This window comes from Miniopterus natalensis, chromosome 21 (assembly GCF_054644295.1).
Source record: "Miniopterus natalensis isolate mMinNat1 chromosome 21, mMinNat1.hap1, whole genome shotgun sequence".
Lineage (NCBI taxonomy): Eukaryota > Metazoa > Chordata > Mammalia > Chiroptera > Miniopteridae > Miniopterus > Miniopterus natalensis.
Window position 1 is genome coordinate 17,276,266 of NC_142101.1, and position 10,660 is coordinate 17,286,925.

Sequence of the window (10,660 nt, forward strand, 5' to 3'; positions counted from 1 at the left end):
GAGTGATAAAACCCTTAAAATGTTATTGATGCGGATATCTGATGACCAGTAGACATGGTGAGAGTGGTTATTTGATATCAGTAAGAAAACAAAAGAAGAAAGAAAGAAAGTTAGGCCAATGAAATTCCAGATACATTTTCAGTAGAAAGGCCATTAGTGTTCGCGATGAAATTTCATCTTCAGGAATCACTCCCAGATTCTAGAGTAGAATAAGCCTTATTTAACGATCCCGTTCTTCTAAGAATCGGGATCATCCATTAGCAGCCAATAATACTCAAGCACAAATTATTTTTTGGTTTTGTTTTCCTTTGGAACTTACGAAATACAAACGATAAAATCATAAAAGCGTCTAGAGATGCGTGGGAAGGTGGTTAAAATCACACTCCCAAATATCGCAATGAAATTACCCAAGTAGCTGCTAAATTAAAACACCAGCGATGTCCGATGTCGCCTAATGAACGCTGGTAAGCTGAACGTACTTTGTAAAAGATGTTAGGAATTATTGGCCTTTTTTTTTTTAGTTGAACCATTTTGAAAGTTGTTACCTAAGAATATTTGGGTCTTTGTTTTCAATTAAACTGATAGAGATCCTCAGGTTAATGATATAAATCTGCTAAGAAATCAGGCTTTTTTTTCCTGAATGGCACCGAGAAGTCAAGCAAGAGCAACTGTCCCTGCCAGAGGGGCTCTTCCCCCAGAGCCGCCTGAAGGAATGTCACCAAGAACTAATGTGCCTCCTGAGTGTGTTATTTATGTGTTTATTTATCTAGCAAAACAAAGGGAATACTGTTTAAACTCATTAGTCACCGTGATGCCAAAGACCAAGAACATTCGGTACTAATATTTAATAAAACAAAGTTGAGTCAACATTGCATCTGTATAGAAAGAGAACTCTATCCAGAAAGACAGAAATAAATAAAATGTAAATATATTTTTCGGAATATATTTTGTTTTCATAATGTTTGCCCTTTTAAAGCTACTTACAAGAATATTATAAAGTAGATGTTGTTTTCTCCAGGTGGGAGATGAGGAAAATTACATGGAAACTGGTCAAGAATCGCACTAGTATCCCACTAACGAGGCAGAACTGGAAATGAGCTGGGGAAGGGGCCCCAGGCCTACCCAGTCTGCTCTTCACCATAACCCGCTGCTGGGAGGCGGAGAGGAAACCTTAACAGTCTTCAGAGAGCCCCTCATTCATCCTGAGCCGTAACCATATCCACGGGCCTTTGCGATATTTTTAAATAAGAGATACCTTTGTGCAAAACTTGCACAGATTGGTGTTACGTTTCTGTTCGTGCTTGAACTTTTAATAATAATATTCAACTTCCTAAATCACTAAAATTTTAGACACTTATTCTAGTCAGTAACTGATCATGCTAGAGATAATATAAAAAAAATCAAAATAACAGAAAATATAGGAAACTGAAGCATAGGTTGATAACAAAGCATCGAAGCTTTGAAGTCCTACCAGTTGAGTTCTTTGCACTTGTAGAAACAGAGCAAAAATCTGAAAAGAAACTCCATTTTTATTTTAAAAACACACAAATCTGGGGGTGAGGTTAATTTTATACATGCATGTGTGTACATAATGCACACGTATGCGTGGACACACACACACTCTCATAGAGTTCCAATGGTTTCTTCCAACTTAGGTTTGATTTCCTTAACTATTACATACCAATCATTTTGCCTAAAGGTAATCAAGATGTACTGTATTTATAAAAATGTGCATGGGCATTATATTGTTGAGTTTATTAAAAGAAAATATGAGAGGCTGGAGTGACATGTTATCTGATTAAGTGATAAATGAAATCAATCATATATGGTAGCATGTCTATTTCATTTGGAAAACATTATTAAAGCAAAGTAGGTTTAAAATAAGTACCTTTTCCGCTCACCCAAAAATAAAGATACCCAAACACACCCACACCCCCCCACCCACCCACCCACACACACACACACACACTGAGCAAGTTCACTACAATACAACTCCAGAGGGTAAAATGCAATGGAATTGAGGAACTGGACTTCATTGATAAATTGCTTTCTCCGGGGAAGTAGAAACTACCTCTTGCATCAAACTAAAAAAAAAAAAGAAGTAATAAAACTTTGCAATTTTATGACCCAAAGTTGCAATTATCTTTCAGATTTCCTCAAGATGTTATCAGTGAGCCTTACAAGCAGAACAACTATTGATCAGGCATCTACGGCAATAAATGTAAGTACTAAACATATTTCCAGAGAACGCAACTTCTTAGAGAAGAGAAAATGTTAGAAGTAAAAGGAATAGTTTTAGGATTGTGTCTTATTAATACTTTTGGCTTCACTGTGTGGGGACTCCAGGATCCTTCAACCTGTAAGCACAACATAACAATATCCATAATAGTACTAAAACTTATTAAAACATTCAAAATGTGTCTTGCCATTCTAATCGGCTTTCTTGTTCAATCCGATAGTGGAAGATATCTACTGGCTGCTAAAATTATGCATCTACAAAACTTGGAATTTAAAAAAAGCTATATTTATGGGAGGTTTGCCATTATATTTTTAAATTTGTTCAGATCTTATTTTTCAGTTTCCAAATGGTTTTCTAAGCCCAAAGCTTTCTACCCTGGGGTCAAATATAACATTGCCTTGGGGCAAACTCTTCCCATCCTATTTGACAAGGCAACCAACCCCCACTCCAAGGATTTTTTAAATTAAAAATATGACATAAACTATTCCTGTGAAGTAGTCAGAATTTAAACGCTAGTTCAAGATGCCCTTAATAGTTCTCCAAGTGTCCTTTACATATTAAGGCCTGTGACCTTAACAACAACACTGTTTTAAGGCATTTCTGGTGCTATCATCTTACAGACTCTATGGGGTGATTCATCCCTCCCTCTAGCTCTCTACCCCTCCCCCCTCCCCCCCTCTCACCTTGGCCCAGTTTATGATTTTGGCAACACTGTTAAACATTTAAACCAACGCAAGTTGAACGCTTCAGTGCCTGCATGCATGTTAAACATGTAAATGGAGTTAAAACGGTTCACGGATGTGAATAGGACTAAGTTATGCATCATAACAAAACCATCTGAAAATACATATATTCCCATCGCCTGAAACAGAGAAAAATGATCCCTGGGTGGGTCAAGCACAGGTTACATGGTTGTCAATAAAACGTAGGCCATCAGTCCTCACCTGCTCGACGGCATGCTGACAAACACATACAGGAGGCACCCCAAAGGAAAAGTCCCCCAGCCCTGCATCGCCGCCTCTGAGCCGCTGTGACAGTCTTACACCCTGAGGCTTTTCCTTCGCTTACTCGCACTGGAGAGGCTGGGATATTGGTAAGCAATAGCACTGGGCGATTTAGCAAACCCAGGCCCCTCTTTCCGAGGCTCGGGCTGGCGGCTCACACAGCTGGGGATGGGCACCTTGTCTCCGGAGGCAGAGCCCCCCAGCGTTTCCCACCCCAGTTCCCCTTAGGAGGAGGTCCCAGCTCGACAGGGCTCCCGGGCGTCCTCGACCTGGCACAAAGTGAGATGGTCTCTGCTTCAACTCTTGGGGACCCGGACACCAGCCATCGCAGCCTGGAAGTCGGTGCCACTGCTTGGCTGCCAAACCAGCAGCGACCCGTGGCCAGAAAACACCACCCCCTCCCGGGGGGGGGGAGCGGGAGCAGAGGGCTCCAGTCCCAGGTCCTCCCGACTCCCACCCCACCTCCAGGACAGAGGGACACAAAAATACAAGCCCAGCGGGAGAGCGGATGTCCTAGAAGCTCAAGGGCTCCCAACCCTCACTCCTGGTGATGAACTTCAACCTCAGAGTCCAAGCTCCAGCTCCAAGTTCAAATCAACTCCCCCAACCCACCGCCCTCCAGGCTCCTGCAGGGTAGCAAAGAGACACAGGGTGGGAAGAAGAGAGGGAGGGAGGGACAGAGGGAGGGAGGGAGGGACAGAGGCAGGGAGGGAGGGCTGGTCAGCACACTTTAACCCAGAGCCCCAGAAGTCAGCCAGTGAGCCATCCCCAACCCAACCGAGCAGGCCGGGCGCAGAAGGCTCTCCGGGCTCTACACAGCAGGCAGAACTGAAGGGCCCTCCTTGATTAGACTTAGGGGACAGCTCATTAAAGATTAATTAATTAATTAACACAGACCCAGAAGGCCGCTGATAAGAGAGGCTCCAGCTCCCGGGTCTGTTCTCTGGCACAGCGAAGAGAATCCGGCTCCAAGCGAGGCCAAGAGGGAGCCTGGGAACGGAGCCTTGGGCAAGGACGCGCCTCCCCGGGCGCGCCCCGCGCTGCGCTCCGGGGCTGCGAGTGCCCGCGGCGGGCGGCCCTTCGCCGCAGGGCTGAGTGCGGAGCCTGCGCCACGGGGCCGGGGCGCGTGGGGCACAGTCCCTCCCCGCGCCCCTCACGGTGCCTCCCCGCCCCAGCGCCCAGCGCCCAGCGCCCAGCCCAGGCAGCCCGGCACCTGGTGCCCCCGCGCGCGCGCCCTGCGCCCAGGTGGCTCCGGCGTTGCCGGGAGCTGCGGAGCATCCCCGGGCTCGGTCGCCTGTTGCTAGTCCTCTGGCTAAAGCGCCTGAGGCTGCGGGAGCCTCTCGGAGGAGCCTTCCCCCTCCCCGAGCCCGAGAGTCGGGTTATAGCCCAGCCACGCGCACTTACCTCCGCACCGATCCCGGGAAGACTGGCGGGAGGAGACCCGACTGCGCCGAAAGTTGGTCCCCCCTCCCTGCGCCCTGCGCAGCAGCAGCAGCCCTCCCGAGGCGAGGCTGGGACTGGGGAGTCACGCTGAGCCCCGGTTCCCTCCCCTGAAGTCGGGGCCGCTGAGGGCACTGGTCAGGCAGGACGGCCAGACGGGGGAGGCCAGGTGGGAACTGGGGCCGGGCGCGGGCGGGGCGCCCCTCTCAGCCCCGCGGCCCTGCTGGGAGCCGAGGGACAGCCCTGGGAGCCCGAGACGGGGATGGGCCCAAGCTGCAGCTGGAGCGCTCACGCCTGGAAGCTAGAAGGGCTTTTGAATTTTAAAAGCTTTACTTGGGTTGTCGCGTCAGCCTTCAATGGCGACGGCAATAGTTCTTTCCCAGAAATAAAAAAAAAAAAAAAAAAGTGTAAGAAAGAAGGGAAGAAAAAAGCTTGAACAATAGGCTCTCGCCTGGGTCCATCCCAAGAGGGAAATGTTGCAGAAACCAGAAACTTGTCCTTATGGGGGTGAGGGGGGGCGCGGAGAAAACCCCTCACCCTCGGCATTCATCAGCGATTACTGACGCGCGCAGGTCTGGCGCGGAATGAATGCAGTGTCTCTATCAATATAGGAAGGAAACGCTGAGATGTAAATGTTTCCCAGCACGCCTATACTTAAAGGGGACGTGATAACCGCAACTGTCAGTTAAGCCCACAAACATGTCCATAAAAGAAAAAAAAAAAAAAACCCAACACTGAACACTGACCTATTACATGCTTATTAAAAACGGAGTCTGGGGCCGAGCAAGTGTGGAGCGGAGCAGTCCCATTTCCCACGTAAGCTCTGTCCCTGAATCGCGGTGCCTGAGAGCCGGGATGACCAATGCCTTCCTCGGGGAGCTCTCTTCCCCTCTAAATGAACACCCCGCGTCCAGTTAACTGTTGGCCGGCGAAACTCACAAAATCAGAAATGCACTCCCCAGCACGACCCCAGAATGGGAAGACAGTGCCCGAAATACTGTGCTCCCGTGGGATGTGGGCTATGGTAAGACACACACACACACACACACACACACACACACACAAATGGTGCACCCGAGACTCAGGCCCCTTACCATATAGTGGCTCTGAGCGCCCAGTGTCCTGCTAGACCCATAAAAGCACACTTCACACGAGTCCTCCCTGGGTCACGGAACCGGCTGCAGTGAACGCGCGCTGACCCCGACCGCCTTCTGAGGCTCCAGGGCTCGCGAGCGTCCCCAGACCCGGCGGCTGCCTCGGGGTCCCTCTTAAGCTCGCTCGTGGAGAAGCCTAAAATGTGACCTTTCCGGCGGCGCGAGCGTGTGCGCCCAGGAGCGCGACCGGGAGGCGGGAGGGCGGTCGGTGTCCCCTCCAGCCCGCAGCGGCGACGGGCATGGAAATGGAAATAAACACACGACGTGAAAGATGGGGAGGTGACTCGTCGCCCGGGCTCTGGCTCTGCGGGGCTGCCACTGCCCACCGATGATGCGTGGGCACAGAGGTCCCCGAGTTCTGGAAGTCACAAAAACGTAAAAAAAAAAAAAAAGGCACTTTTCCGAACCACCATAGCCTATTAAAAAAAATTAATAGTAATAACAGCAGCGCCGGGTCTCTCGTAAGGTGCACAGAGAATGAACTTACCAGGGGAAACCGCAGGAAGCAGGATGACAGTGAGAGAAAATGCATCCGGAATTCAGGCGGATTCTCCATGATCCCCCAGATCCAGGCGAAGTCGTGAGCTGCGGGCGGAGGGACCGTGAAATGATGGGCACTTCCGAGCGAAGCCCAGGCAGGCGGGGAGCCAAGCGCCCCCAGGCAGGGGAGTAACATGTGGAGGAGGCGCCTTTTATTTCGGGGGGGGCGCTGGGTGGATAGAGAGCATATATATATATATACATATATATGTGTGTGTGACGGTCCTTGGGCAGACAAAATGACAATCCAGGGGCTCCCCTGCCCTGACGGTGAGAAGCTGAAGCCCGGCCGCCCGGGAACAGCAGGCGGCGCGCGGTGAACCCGCAGAGGGGCGGGTGCGCGGCGACGCGGCTGAGCCGAGGCTGAGCCAGGCTGCGGGCGTGGGGACGGAGCGCGAGCAGGTAGGAGGCGGCCGGGCCGGGCCGGGCGGGGGCGAGCCGGGGGCGCGCAGCCTCGGGGGCGCCGCTGGGGTCCCCGCGCCCCGCGCCCTGCGCTCCGCAGCCTCGGGGCCCGGCGAGCGCGGCGCCCGCAGCGCGTCCCAGCTGGGTTTCCCCGGACCCCCCCGGCTCGGCGGCCGCGCGGGGCGCAAGGACGGCCCCTCTCCTCGGCGCGCCACCCCCGGGAGCCACCCTGGCCCCGTCGGGGTGACCAGATGACCGGCGCTGGGGGGAGGGGGTCGAGGGCCGCGAGGCGCCGAGGCCGAGGCTGGGGACTGGGGCCGTGCGGGCGCGGCGGAGGGAGCTCTCCCGGGTGCTGATTTCACCGCGGAGCCCGCAGCCCCGAGCCCGAGCCAAGCGACTCCGCCCGAGAGCTCAGCTCCCGCACCTGGAGGCTCGAGAGCCTCGGAGGTCCCGGGGCCGTCCCTGGGGGCGCAGGGGGCAGGCTGCGGGGCTCCCGCGCCCCGTCCCTGCCCGGCTCCCGGGGAGCGCACTGGAAAGGGCTCCGCGGGGGGCAGGGCGCGTTCCCGGGCCGTCCTCGCGCCGCCTGCCTGCCCGGTGCGGGTTCGCTCCCTTCTCCCTGCCTCTCCACGGTCCCATCCCTGCTCCAAGCCCAAACCCCAAACCCCTTTCCTCTGCGAGACCAAATCCCAAGAGTCCCTCCCTCGCCCTCAACTGGGGAACTTCCTCCCTTTGCTCTCTGAGACCCACGTCCCCCGAGGAACTGCTGGTGCGACTGAGGGGCTGGTGATTCTCCTGGTGGGCGATTTCTATTTGGGCCGGGAAATGGATGCCCTGGCAAGCCCGGGACCCTCCTTAGGGAACGGCCCTCCCTCCCTGGGCTCGCTGGCTGGCTCCGGGAGCCAGGATCTGCATAAAGAGCTCGGGGGAGTCTTCTGCCCGCAGCTCTGCCCTCCTCTGGACCCCGAAGCCTAAGCATTACCCGTCCCCCCACTCCCTCTCCCCCAGAGAGGAGGGAGAGGTTGAGTGGAGATGGATTTCTTGCACCCACCGAGGTGGGGAATGATAGAGGGAACAGGCATCCGCCCTGCAGAGAAGTGCTCTTGGTAAGTGAGCTGCGGTTGGAAAGGAAACGCGTTGCTCCTCGCTCCCTCCCCCCCAGTTCATTCATCTCTTTTCCCTGGTATGAAATCAGGAGCTGGGTCGGTGGAAACGTTTCTCTCCCTCCTTCCCAGGAGAACTGGCGTCTGTAAGGGTGAGTGTGACGTAGGGGGATTTGCGGAGGCACCTGAGGGCCTAAGGCCCTTCCCTTGCTGCAGTCACCACTGAAACCAAGTCAGGCTTCCTTGCCCGCCTGTAAAGGGATATGTAAATACCTCCCTTATTTCTTATTGACTTGCTTTCCTTCCCAAAAATAAGTAGTTTCTGGTAGGAGCTCCATGTCTGTACATTTGGTACACCTTGGGCATGTTCTAACATAGAATATTCATTCACTTCCAGAAAGAATACACAACTTCAGTTCCTTAAAGTATACACATGTATATGTGCGCGTGTATATGTCTATATATAATTTTGCAAAGCAAGTTCAAGCTATAGCAACCTCCTACGAACGTGTGCATCTTGGTTCAGATTCTTGTAGCAATTCGTAGCCTCCAACATAGTGACCTGCGTGCCGCGATGGGACTGAGAATTCACAAGGCCCTCTGGTGTCCATGAGTCTTCAGCGCCCCCGCCTGTGTCCGCCCATCCTATGAAGAGCAGGTTGGGGGACCGGGGGGAACAGGCCAAAAGGCTCTTGGTGGCGCTTACATACGTGGCACCAAGTGCAGAATGCAAATCCTGCGAATTGAATGAACTTGGTTTCCACGTGTCAGCTGACCGTTTGGGATGTGCGCAAAGGAAGGAGACTTCCTCTAAGAGAAATGGTCGCAATTCTGAGTTATAGGATATATTTAACTGGTGACGTATTCCTATTAAATTATTTTCCCCTATTATCGTCAATCTCTCCACTGTAAACCCTTTAACCCCCACATTTAATGATAAATTTAACTGGCCCACAATTTATACCTGATGCACACAAGATGGCCTTCACCTAATTGGAAATATCAGGTATTAAGATACCATTGATTAGAATACACTTCATTCTGATAATCAATTTTCTAGAAATCAGTAGTATAAAATCCCAGGAGATAGCTAAGTGGCATATTACAGCAGCAAGGCAACCGTGGGTGCGAGCAAGTATCTACCATCGTTATTGTTATGAAAATTGGGGGAAGGGGTTCAGTAAGGACATGTCTGTATAACTTTTTTCTTTCTCTCCTCAGGCTGTATTCCAGCCCTAATGATGTCATAAAGCACAAGTTTTTCTTCGATCATTTTACCAAATGGATGGTGTCCGTGTCTTTCTCTGTGTTTTACAGACACGGTTTTGCTGGAGGACCTGACATCCATCCACACGAGAATGAATGTCCAAATCACATCCACTACAAATACAACCCAGCAGCCGTGATGTAGAGAGAACATACTTTTCACATAAGACCTCCACGTGCTGCCTAACCTTACTTGCCTAATTTGCTATTTAAAAAAACACAACTATTCGTTGATTTAAATTACAAAACATAAGGTTAGATTTTTTTTTTTTATATCAAATAAATGGGAAGTTGCTGTTCTTTGAAATAATTGGGTGGGGGGGAAGGTACAGGATAAAAAAATAATTCTGTGCCCCATGGTTTCTTAACTTTAAAACAGTTTCTAACAAAGTTTATTAGATAATTTAAGCATGTGAGCATCATATTAAGTCATATGGTTGCATTTGATGGGCCTCAAAATGGAGACGTGGGCTTTTACGCCCCCTGGCTGGTTCTTACCTCAAGGACAAATCTGGTCGGTACTTAGAACTTTCTCAGAAATTATACATTTTATTTATTTGTGATGGAGTTATTTTATTTTTCTTTAAATTAAATTTATTGGGGTGGCATTGGTTAATGTGATCATACAGGTTTCGGGTGTTACAGGTCTCTATGTTACAAGATCTGTATATTGCACTGTGTGCCCACCACCCAAAGCCAAATCTTCTCCAGTCACCATATATTAGGCCCCCTTCGTGGAGCACCTGCATTACCTCAGTGCACATTTGCAGCTGCTTTTTTAGCGCATTTTGCATCACTGCTGATGTTTCCATTTGCTACCCTGGCTCCTGTTCTTTTAAGTATAAACACACCATCTAATGTATTTCTTACCTATTAATCCACTAAAATTTCTAATCGAGGCAACGTTCAAAATATGATGATTAATTAGGCCCTGACTTACGTCTGAAACCACACACACACTATGAAATAATAAATGGAGAGATGAAGACACTGCGTAGTGATGAAAACACGGGGAAAAAAAATCTGTGTTCCATTAAAAAAGGGCTTTCTTAATTAGGAGAAAAGCTTTAAGACTTCAACCACTGGGGAGTGTTCAATTTTCTGGAGTGGTTGACGCCATATCAGTCTTCTTTATTCTTTCAGATGCATCAATATTTGAGTATTAAATGCAAGCTATTTTGCGGGGGAAATGGAAAGCTAAAAGACAAATATCAACACTACAATTCACTGGCAGTGATCATTACTACCTGGATTTACACAGGCAAGGATACAATTATAAAACCTATAACGTGCTCTTATAAAACTAAAATTTTGCATTCACCTGAAATACTGCAAAAGACGGAAGATATAGGACCAATTCATATTGGTTGTCTTCTGTTGTAAGGGCTGAAAACAAAATCCACACTTAAAGCCTATTTGCTCATGAATACAAATTTCTAATTATTAAAGAGAAAGATTCATTGAGTTTTTAAGAGCCTACTATAGGCCTGTTTCTCTAAATAGATTATATCAATG

The 10,660-nt window shown here is 49.9% G+C and overlaps 1 protein-coding gene across 1 annotated transcript in view; it reads right to left on the minus strand.

Moving 5' to 3' along the window:
- Nucleotides 1-6,379, minus strand: part of BRINP3 (BMP/retinoic acid inducible neural specific 3) — a 134,814-nt gene extending 128,435 nt beyond the window's left edge. The window contains exon 1 of the mRNA XM_087828839.1: nucleotides 6,325-6,379. The gene's annotated coding sequence lies outside the window, so the exon portion shown is untranslated. The remainder of the gene's footprint in view (nucleotides 1-6,324) is intronic.
- Nucleotides 6,380-10,660: the final 4,281 nt, after the last annotated feature.